The sequence below is a fragment of the Phytophthora infestans genome, genomic scaffold (genome assembly GCF_000142945.1).
Source record: "Phytophthora infestans T30-4 supercont1.476 genomic scaffold, whole genome shotgun sequence".
Taxonomy (NCBI): domain Eukaryota; phylum Oomycota; class Peronosporomycetes; order Peronosporales; family Peronosporaceae; genus Phytophthora; species Phytophthora infestans.
The window spans coordinates 1-10,085 of record NW_003303288.1 but is presented as its reverse complement, the minus strand read 5'-3'; the positions used below and the strand labels follow the sequence as shown (position 1 = coordinate 10,085).

Below are 10,085 nucleotides of genomic sequence, written 5' to 3'. Positions count from 1 at the left end.
CCACCAACTCCAATCCCGGATCCACGACCTCGAGCGGGATCTGGAGGATTCCCAGACCGCTAGGGCAGCTGCGGATGTGAGCTTGGACCGTCTCCGTGACGAGTTGCGTCTGACCCAGGAGGAGGTGGTGACCAACGACTATGTGGGATCCACCCATGGCGGATCCGCCGTAGGGTCGGCGCGTGGAGGGTCCCCCGCGCCAAATCCACCTCCCTCATCGCCGGATGTAGCCCTGGCTCAGCTCTCTGAAGAGTTGCAAGACACCAAGGAGTCGCTCGAGAGGGCGTCTGCCGGACGAGATTACGCGCTCGAAGAATTCGTGCGCATGACTCAATTGCGTGACGAAATCCAAGCGAGGCTGGCGGACAGCGAACTCCAGCGGGACAAGGCGGCTACCGAGTGGGCGGATGCCAAGCGTGCACTAACAGAGCTGGAATCCAAGCTTCGCCGCACGAGTACGTGGATCCTCTTTTAGTCCTTGCTAGTAACCCCATATTCACTCGTTATTGTCAATCCAGGTGACAAATATAGGAAGCCGGTGCGACCGCCGCGAAACTCCGGGATCAACTCGCTGCAGCACAAACTCAGCAGCAATAGCTGGTCCTGGAGCGCGATCGTGGCTTCTCGGAGCGGGATTTAGCTCGTCGACGACTGGCGCTGGTGACAGCTGCCGTGTCGGATCCCCTTCCTCCCTTGTCGGGACCTTCTCGTGCTGCCAGCGTCTCTGCTCCTCTCCCGTCTGTGGTGTAGCGGGATCAGCAAAATCTGCGAGATTGCCGGATCCAGCTTACCAACTGCACCCAGACACCGACTAACGGAGGGGGTCCCCCGATGATCCGTGTTCTGCTGAGCTTTCCTCACCTTGTGTACCCGTCGGTAGGGCGGGATCTTGCTCTCTCGGTAACATCCGAAGAGTTCAAGTGGTGAAGCTTGAGCGTCTTGGCGAGACGTGGGGATGGGGTGGAGCAGCAGTGGAAAATCTTCACTCTGCGTCCGTGGATGGTTCCGTATCCTAAGCGAATATTCGAGCTTATGGATCCGGGGCCTAGATCGTGGATCTGGCCGTAGGGTTGCCTTGCGGGTGTGTTCCCTTGCCTTTGTAGTTCCTTTGCGTCGTACTTGCCGCCTCCTGTGACGGGATCTTGAAAGTTGAGAGCCCCTAGGGTGTAACCGACCAAGTAGTAAATTCGGTTAACCTGTCGGATCTGCACAAGTAAAGGAAAAGCTCACTAGGTTGTAGGATCTGGCCAATGTATTATCCAGTTATCACTACCAACACTAGATTCGCAATTCCCAACCTTCTCGGAGCTCGTACGGCCAATGTAGTTCCGGTTCTTGAGGGCAGGAAGGCACTTGCGTGTCACTGTGCAAATTGGAGTCTGTATTGATATTTAAGCCTATACCTGCCTGGATTTCTACCTTCTATGTCTTTCATCTGCTAAATCCCTTACCAGGCTCGGCTGCATGTCCCTTCTTCCCTTGACCCATCATCCCAGCTGTGTTATCTTCAGATCCACCGGATCCATGACGTAATCATCATGGTCACCCTATTATGGGTACACTCATCCGGATCCAGGTCGCTTGGATCCACTTCACTGTAAGTTTGCACTCGTCGTCGATCTGAGCTCTCCCATCATCCAACATCATCTCGCAACCGTCTGTGATCTCCATTGTCCCACGAAAGTTCGAGATCCACTGTATCCATCATCCCTATACCCTGGATCCAGGTCCCTCCAGGCGGGATCCTCCCTCCTTGGATCCGAACTCGGAAGTATGGGATCCGGGGTACCTCGCGGTGGATCTTGACTCTTCATTAGCCGTGGCTACTAGATCCACCTTCAGAGGGCACCGACCATCCTTCCTTCATAGGATCCACACTCGATTCACTCTTGTATAGTATATCCCATATCCATCTTAGTGAATCCAGGTAAGGGTGGATCCGAGGTAAGTCTTGGTGGATCTTGCCTTCTCGTACGTCGCTCATATCAGATCCATCGTCATTCCATACGGGGTGCTGCTCGCCATGGCTAATCCACCACAGGCAACTTGCATCCGTGCCAGCCAACCCAAATCCTCTCTAATCACTTGAAATTGTCACAGATTCGGGATAGTGACTCCGCGTCAGGCCCATTCTCTTATTTCTGAAAAAAAGCACTTCACCATGTTAACGGTGTAGAGGTGTTGGAACGAAGCTTGGGACTGAACGGAGTGACTTCTGCACTTGGTGCGGAGACCGGAGTGAAGGCACTTGAGCGGAAGAAGGAAGATTCGAAAGTGATTGATTTATCGGGGCTTACACTGTCCTCACTACCTAGGTCATCCAATCATTCTACTCGTCCAATCATTGGTGGCATAAACAATGTACCATAATCACAGCGGGATCGTATTGGACCGGTTCAGGTTGACCGGTTAATGGGTACAACTGGTACACAGTACCAAGACCAGCAACCCTCAATACGCCCCCTCAATGCGAACACGCGTGGATACCAAGAGCCGCTGCTAGGTCCATGTGACGAGGCCCTGGGAGCGCCTTCGTCATGATGTCAGCCAGCATCACAGAAGTCTCGCAATACTCGAGCTTGACTTCACCACGCTTGACTTCATCGCGGATGTGGTGGTACTTGATGTCGATGTGCTTGGCGCGGCCGTGGTTCACAGGATTCTTTGTCATCTTGATGCACGACTGGTTGTCTTCTTGGATCTTGAGGTCGGGTCCAGTCTCATTGGCAGCTGCTAATATCTCGCACAGTAGGCGATGAATCCACTTGCCTTCTTGAATTGCCAGACTTAGCGCGATGTACTCCGCTTCGCTCGTAGACAGCGAAACACTTGACTGCTTCTTGCTGCCCCAGCTCACTGGCGCACCCATCAGCATGAACGTGTAGCCGGAAGTCGACTTGCGGTCCGCGAGGTCACCAGCCCAGTCTGCGTCAGAGTATCCGCGAAAGTCGATGTTGTTACCCGGTTTGTAGCAGATTCCATGCGTCTTGGTGCCTTGCAGGTAGCGAAAGATGCGCTTGACCGCAACCCAGTGTTCTTCTTGGGGATTCTCCATGAAGCGCGACACATAGCCCACCGCGTACGCAATATCTGGACGCGTCGCGGTCATCAGGTGCATTAGTGCACCAACAGCTTCGCGAAACGGAGCTTGTACCTTGGTCGCCGCGTCGCTTGGAACCAGTCGAGTGCTTATATCCACCGGACTTACCACAGCCTTGCACTCGTCCATACCAAAGCGCTTCAGGATGTCATCCACATAACGCCGTTGGCTCATCGTCACGCTGCCGTCCGGACCGTCTACCAATTCGATCCCAAGGACGAACACACACTTGCCGCTGTCAGTCATTTCGAAGCGTGTCTTGAGGTCGTCCTTCGTGCGTGAGATCAGCTCGGGTGAGCTTCCGGTGACCAGGACATCGTCGACGTAGACCAGTATGAGTACACAGTGGCCATCAACAACTTTGATGTAGAGGCACGGGTCAAAGGCCGAAACTTGAAAGCCGATAGAGCATACAAACTCGTCGAAAGTCTCGTTCCACACGCGCGAAGCTTGTTTTAGACCGTAAATGGCCTTCACCAATTCCAGGCAGTCGAAGTCACCGTCGAGCTCGACACCTTCGGGAACCATGCAAAACACGATCTCCCTCATCACGCCGTACAGGAATGCCGTCACCACGTCTAGTTGGTCTAGCGTCCAGCCAAAGTACTTGGCCAAAGCGATTACCATGCGCAATGTCACGTACTTGACAACCGGCGAGAACGTCTCAGTGTAGTCGATGCCGTACTTTTGCTTGAAGCCCTTGGCCACAAGGCGTGCCTTGTACTTCTCGATCGATCCGTCCGCTTTGCGCTTGATCTTGAACACCCACTTGGTACCAATAGCGCGTTGTCCGTTCGGCAACTTAGCAGCACGGAACACTCCTCGAAGTCGCATCGACTTGAGCTCAGCACGAATTGCTTTGCGCCAGTGCACTTGGTCGGGGCCGTTCACCGCCTCTTGGAAAGTCGCTGGCTCCGATAAGTCCACCGCAGCTTCGACTGCGTTGGCACTTGCACGCCAAAACACGGGGGAAGTCGATTCTTCATCTTGATCTCCAGCCTTTTCTTCTTCGTTTACGTCTGCTCGACGTGAAGACGAATTGGTCGGCGCACTTGCTTCTTCCAGTCCGGGTCGATGACGCGTAGTTCGCGGTCTTGTGGTAGATTCATCTTCGTCACTCGGGCGGCTCTTGCGCTTTCCCGCCTGCCTGTGCTCCGTCTGACGCGAACCGTCATTGTCGATGTCGAGAGATTCGAAGTCCAGGTCGTCAACGTCTTCATCGGAAATTGGCTCTGAAAGTCCAAAGGTCGATTCATCGAAGTTGACATCGCGACTGATAACCACCTGCCCCGCCTCGATGTCATAAAGTCGATACGCCTTGGATACTTCTTCGTAGCCCAGGAACAATCCGGCGCGAGCCTTTGGATCCCACTTGAGCCGTTTCTCCTTTGGAGTTAAGATGTGTTAACGGTGTAGAGGTGTTGGAACGAAGCTTGGGACTGAACGGAGTGACTTCTGCACTTGGTGCGGAGACCGGAGTAAAGGCACTTGAGCGGAAGAAGGAAGATTCGAAAGTGATTGATTTATCGGGGCTTACACTGTCCTCACTACCTAGGTCATCCAATCATTCTACTCGTCCAATCATTGGTGGCATAAACAACGTACCATAATCACAGCGGGATCGTATTGGACCGGTTCAGGTTGACCGGTTAATGGGTACAGCTGGTACACAGTACCAAGACCAGCAACCCTCAATACGCCCCCTCAATGCGAACACGCGTGGATACCAAGAGCCGCTGCTAGGTCCATGTGACGAGGCCCTGGGAGTGCCTTCGTCATGATGTCAGCCAGCATCACAGAAGTCTCGCAATACTCGAGCTTGACTTCACCACGCTTGACTTCATCGCGGATGTGGTGGTACTTGATGTCGATGTGCTTGGCGCGGCCGTGGTTCACAGGATTCTTTATCATCTTGATGCACGACTGGTTGTCTTCTTGGATCTTGAGGTCGGGTCCAGTCTCATTGGCAGCTGCTAATATCTCGCACAGTAGGCGATGAATCCACTTGCCTTCTTGAATTGCCAGACTTAGCGCGATGTACTCCGCTTCGCTCGTAGACAGCGAAACACTTGACTGCTTCTTGCTGCCCCAGCTCACTGGCGCACCCATCAGCATGAACGTGTAGCCGGAAGTCGACTTGCGGTCCGCGAGGTCACCAGCCCAGTCTGCGTCAGAGTATCCGCGAAAGTCGATGTTGCTACCCGGTTTGTAGCAGATTCCATGCGTCTTGGTGCCTTGCAGGTAGCGAAAGATGCGCTTGACCGCAACCCAGTGTTCTTCTTGGGGATTCTCCATGAAGCGCGACACATAGCCCACCGCGTACGCAATATCTGGACGCGTCGCGGTCATCAGGTGCATTAGTGCACCAACAGCTTCGCGAAACGGAGCTTGTACCTTGGTCGCCGCGTCGCTTGGAACCAGTCGAGTGCTTATATCCACCGGACTTACCACAGCCTTGCACTCGTCCATACCAAAGCGCTTCAGGATGTCATCCACATAACGCCGTTGGCTCATCGTCACGCTGCCGTCCGGGCCGTCTACCAATTCGATCCCAAGGACGAACACACACTTGCCGCTGTCAGTCATTTCGAAGCGTGTCTTGAGGTCGTCCTTCGTGCGTGAGATCAGCTCGGGTGAGCTTCCGGTGACCAGGCCATCGTCGACGTAGACCAGTATGAGTACACAGTGGCCATCAACAACTTTGATGTAGAGGCACGGGTCAAAGGCCGAAACTTGAAAGCCGATAGAGCATACGAACTCGTCGAAAGTCTCGTTCCACACGCGCGAAGCTTGTTTTAGACCGTAAATGGCCTTCACCAATTCCAGGCAGTCGAAGTCACCGTCGAGCTCGACACCTTCGGGAACCACGCAAAACACGATTTCCCTCATCACGCCGTACAGGAATGCCGTCACCACGTCTAGTTGGTCTAGCGGCCAGCCAAAGTACTTGGCCAAAGCGATCACCATGCGCAATGTCACGTACTTGACAACCGGCGAGAACGTCTCAGTGTAGTCGATGCCGTACTTTTGCTTGAAGCCCTTGGCCACGAGGCGTGCCTTGTTCTTCTCGATCGATCCGTCCGCTTTGCGCTTGATCTTGAACACCCACTTGGTACCAATAGCGCGTTGTCCGTTCGGCAACTTAGCAGCACGGAACACTCCTCGAAGTCGCATCGACTTGAGCTCAGCACGAATTGCTTTGCGCCAGTGCACTTGGTCGGGGCCGTTCACCGCCTCTTGGAAAGTCGCTGGCTCCGATAAGTCCACCGCAGCTTCGACTGCGTTGGCACTTGCACGCCAAAACACGGGGGAAGTCGATTCTTCATCTTGATCTCCAGCCTTTTCTTCTTCGTTTACGTCTGCTCGACGTGAAGACGAATTGGTCGGCGCACTTGCTTCTTCCAGTCCGGGTCGATGACGCGTAGTTCGCGGTCTTGTGGCAGATTCATCTTCGTCACTCGGGCGGCTCTTGCGCTTCCCCGCCTGCCTGTGCTCCGTCTGACGCGAACCGTCATTGTCGATGTCGAGAGATTCGAAGTCCAGGTCGTCGACGTCTTCATCGGAAATTGGCTCTGAAAGTCCAAAGGTCGATTCATCGAAGTTGACATCGCGACTGATAACCACCTGCCCCGCCTCGATGTCATAAAGTCGATACGCCTTGGATACTTCTTCGTAGCCCAGGAACAATCCGGCGCGAGCCTTAGGATCCCACTTGAGCCGTTTTTCCTTCGGAGTTAAGATGAAAGCTCGACAGCCGAAGACGCGCATGTGTTTCACACTCGGCGCGGACTTGTACACAATCTCGAACGGAGTCTTGCACTCGATCTTTGGTGACGGCAGGCGGTTCTTCACGTAGATGGCCGTCATCGCCGCTTCACCCCAGAAACACTTGTCCAGCTTGGCATGGTGCAGCATGCTGCGGCCGATCGTGACGATGGTGCGGATGGCCCGCTCTGCCGTGCCGTTTGTCTGGTGCGCGTACGGAACCGTGGTTTGTTGCTCGATGCCCTCGTCTTCGTAGAAATCTTTAAGCGAGTTAGTCGCAAACTCCCGAGCTCCGTCGTGTCGCACGAACTTAACCTTCTTGCCAAACTGCTTCTGCACCTTCGTGATGTACGTCTTGATGCAGTCTTCGCTTTCTGATTAGGCACGCAGGCAGAAGCCCTTCATGCATCCGCTGGCTTCGTCCACGATCAGTAGCAAATATTTGCTGCCACCAAGCGAGGACTTCTCCATGGGTCCGCAAATGTCGAAGTGAAGCAACTCGAAAGTGTCGTAGCGACGCTTGTCACGGTTGGTAGGGAATGGTTTTTGGACCATCTTGCCTTGCTGGCAGCCGCGACACAGACTTGGTCCGCTAGGCTTGGAAGGTGCTTTGGCGTCCTTGATCATATTGTTGTCGACCATCTTGCGAAGCACCTCGACTGGAGCGTGACCCATACGCGCATGCAGGTCGACCGTCCTTCCAGTTGTCGCCGCATTTGCTGATCGAAGAGGCGTGCGAAGCCAGTAGAGTCCATCTACGAGATCCGCCGATGCCACCACTTGATTCGAGTCCTTGCGTGAGATGTGCATCTCAGTGCCATCGAACACCACTTGGAACTTTCCGTTCTTGTTGATCTGCGGTACTGAAAGCAGATTCTTGCTCATGTTAGGCACATAGAGCGCGTTCTTGATCTCGATCTCGCGCTCGGTGCCGTTGGGCAGGACCACTCTTTCCACGATGGTCCCTACACCCTTGATAGCCGCCTTGTTCCCGTCGGCCACCGAAAGTTCGCCTTCATTGCGCTCGATGAGATTGGCGAACTTGGACTTGTCGTTACAGATGTGGTGTGTGGCACCACTGTCGACCGCCCACATTCCAGACACATTCTTGTTCGTCGATACTCCACATTCCAGGGAAACCGCGAACGCTACTCGATCGTAGTCGTAGTCGTCGTCGCCGTCATTTCGCCACTGGATGTTGTTAGCTCCGCGTCCACGGCCGTTGCCGCCGCGTCGAGCACCTCGACCCTCATCCTTCTGCTTGGTCCAGCACTTGTCAATCATGTGCCCCAATTTCCCGCAGTACGTGCATTGGCGAGACTCTCGGTCGGTGTTGAACGCCTTGGCCGCGTTTTCAGTCTTCACCGTCGCCGTCTTCTCACCTTGTCGCTTGATGTGCTCGTTTGTGAGCACCTTCACAACGTCTTGCGACCGCAGCTCTGCGTTACTCATCTCCAGATTGAGCACGACGTTTTCGTAGCTCTTGGGGAGACTTCGCAGTAAGCAGATCGCCACGTCCTCGTCCTCCATCTTGGCGCCGATGCTGCTGAGCTTGGCGCTGATGTTGAGGACCTCGTTGCAATGATGCAAGACATTGCCGCCTTCCGACATCTCCATGCTGAAGAGTTGGCGCTTCAGGTAGATGCGACCAGCCTTCTGCGACCCACCATACAGCGTCTTCAAGCGCGTCCACGTGCCCCACGCTTCCTCGCAGTCATCAACCACGTGATGGTAGTCCGCGTTCATGTGGAGCAACATCAGTCCGAACGCAATGTTGCTCGCCTTGACGTAGTCGTCCTTGGTCCGGATGTCCGTGAAGCTCGGCGTCGTTTTCCGGTTCACTACGTGCCATACCGACTTGGTTAGAAACACGCCACGCATGTAGCGGTTCCACGTCGCGTAGTTGTCACCGTTGAACTTGTCGATGGTGACCTTGGTCGAGGCGTCATGGGCAGAGGACATGGTGCTTGGGCTCATAACCTGTTAACGGTGTAGAGGTGTTGGAACGAAGCTTGGGACTGAACGGAGTGACTTCTGCACTTGGTGCGGAGACCGGAGTGAAGGCACTTGAGCGGAAGAAGGAAGATTCGAAAGTGATTGATTGATCGGGGCTTACACACTCCTCACTACCTAGGTCATCCAATCATTCTGTACTCGTCCAATCATTCTACTCGTCTAATCATGGATGGCATAAGCAACTTACCATAATCACAGCGGGATCGTATTGGACCTATTCAGGTTGACCGGTTAATGGGTACAACTGGTACACAGTACCAAGACCAGCAACCCTCAATAAGATGAAAGCTCGACAGCCGAAGACGCGCATGTGTTTCACACTCGGCGCGGACTTGTACACAATCTCGAACGGAGTCTTGCACTCGATCTTTGGTGACGGCAGGCGGTTCTTCACGTAGATGGCCGTCATCGCCGCTTCACCCCAGAAACACTTGTCCAGCTTGGCATGATGCAGCATGCTGCGGCCGATCGTGACGATGGTGCGGATGGCCCGCTCTGCCGTGCCGTTAGTCTGGTGCGCGTACGGAACCGTGGTTTGTTGCTCGATGCCCTCGTCTTCGTAGAAATCTTTAAGCGAGTTAGTCGCAAACTCACGAGCTCCGTCGTGTCGCACGAACTTGACCTTCTTGCCAAACTGCTTCTGCACCTTCGTGATGTACGTCTTGATGCAGTCTTCGCTTTCTGATTTGGCACGCAGACCGAAGCCCTTCATGCATCCGCTGGCTTCGTCCACGATCAGTAGCAAATATTTGCTGCCACCAAAATTTTTATCAAAAAATACATTAATCAATATTAAAATTATAAAAAAAAATTAAAGTTATGCTTATAGCTTAATTGGATAAAGCGTTAGATTGCGGATCTATAAAATGAAAGTTCGAGTCTTTCTAAGCATATATTTTATTTTGAAGTATAGCCAAGTGGTAAGGCCTCCGTTTTTGGTACGGAAAATCAAAGGTTCGAATCCTTTTACTTCAAAGGGCCTATAACTCAGTTGGTTAGAGTATACGCCTGATAAGTGTAAAGTCAGTAGTTCAAATCTACTTAGGCCCATAGAATAATTAGCTCAATTGGTAGAGTATTTCGTTTACACCGAAAATGTTAGCGGTTCGAGTCCGTTATTATTCAATCATTAGAAAATAATATGTCAACAATTAATCAATTAGTTTTTAAAAAAACAAAAACGTTTAGAAAAAAAAAAAAGGAA

General features: G+C 53.2%; 4 non-coding genes across 4 annotated transcripts; all 4 read left to right on the top strand.

Annotated features, from left to right (window-relative positions):
- Positions 1-9,700: 9,700 nt before the first annotated feature.
- PITG_31662 lies at positions 9,701-9,774 on the top strand. The gene has a single exon. It is a non-coding gene; the product is annotated as a tRNA-Arg (tRNA).
- A 10-nt stretch (positions 9,775-9,784) lies between these two features.
- On the top strand, positions 9,785-9,856 carry PITG_31661. The gene has a single exon. It is a non-coding gene; the product is annotated as a tRNA-Gln (tRNA).
- A 1-nt stretch (position 9,857) lies between these two features.
- PITG_31660 lies at positions 9,858-9,931 on the top strand. The gene has a single exon. It is a non-coding gene; the product is annotated as a tRNA-Ile (tRNA).
- A 2-nt stretch (positions 9,932-9,933) lies between these two features.
- On the top strand, positions 9,934-10,006 carry PITG_31659. Its single transcript has one exon. It is a non-coding gene; the product is annotated as a tRNA-Val (tRNA).
- Positions 10,007-10,085: the final 79 nt, after the last annotated feature.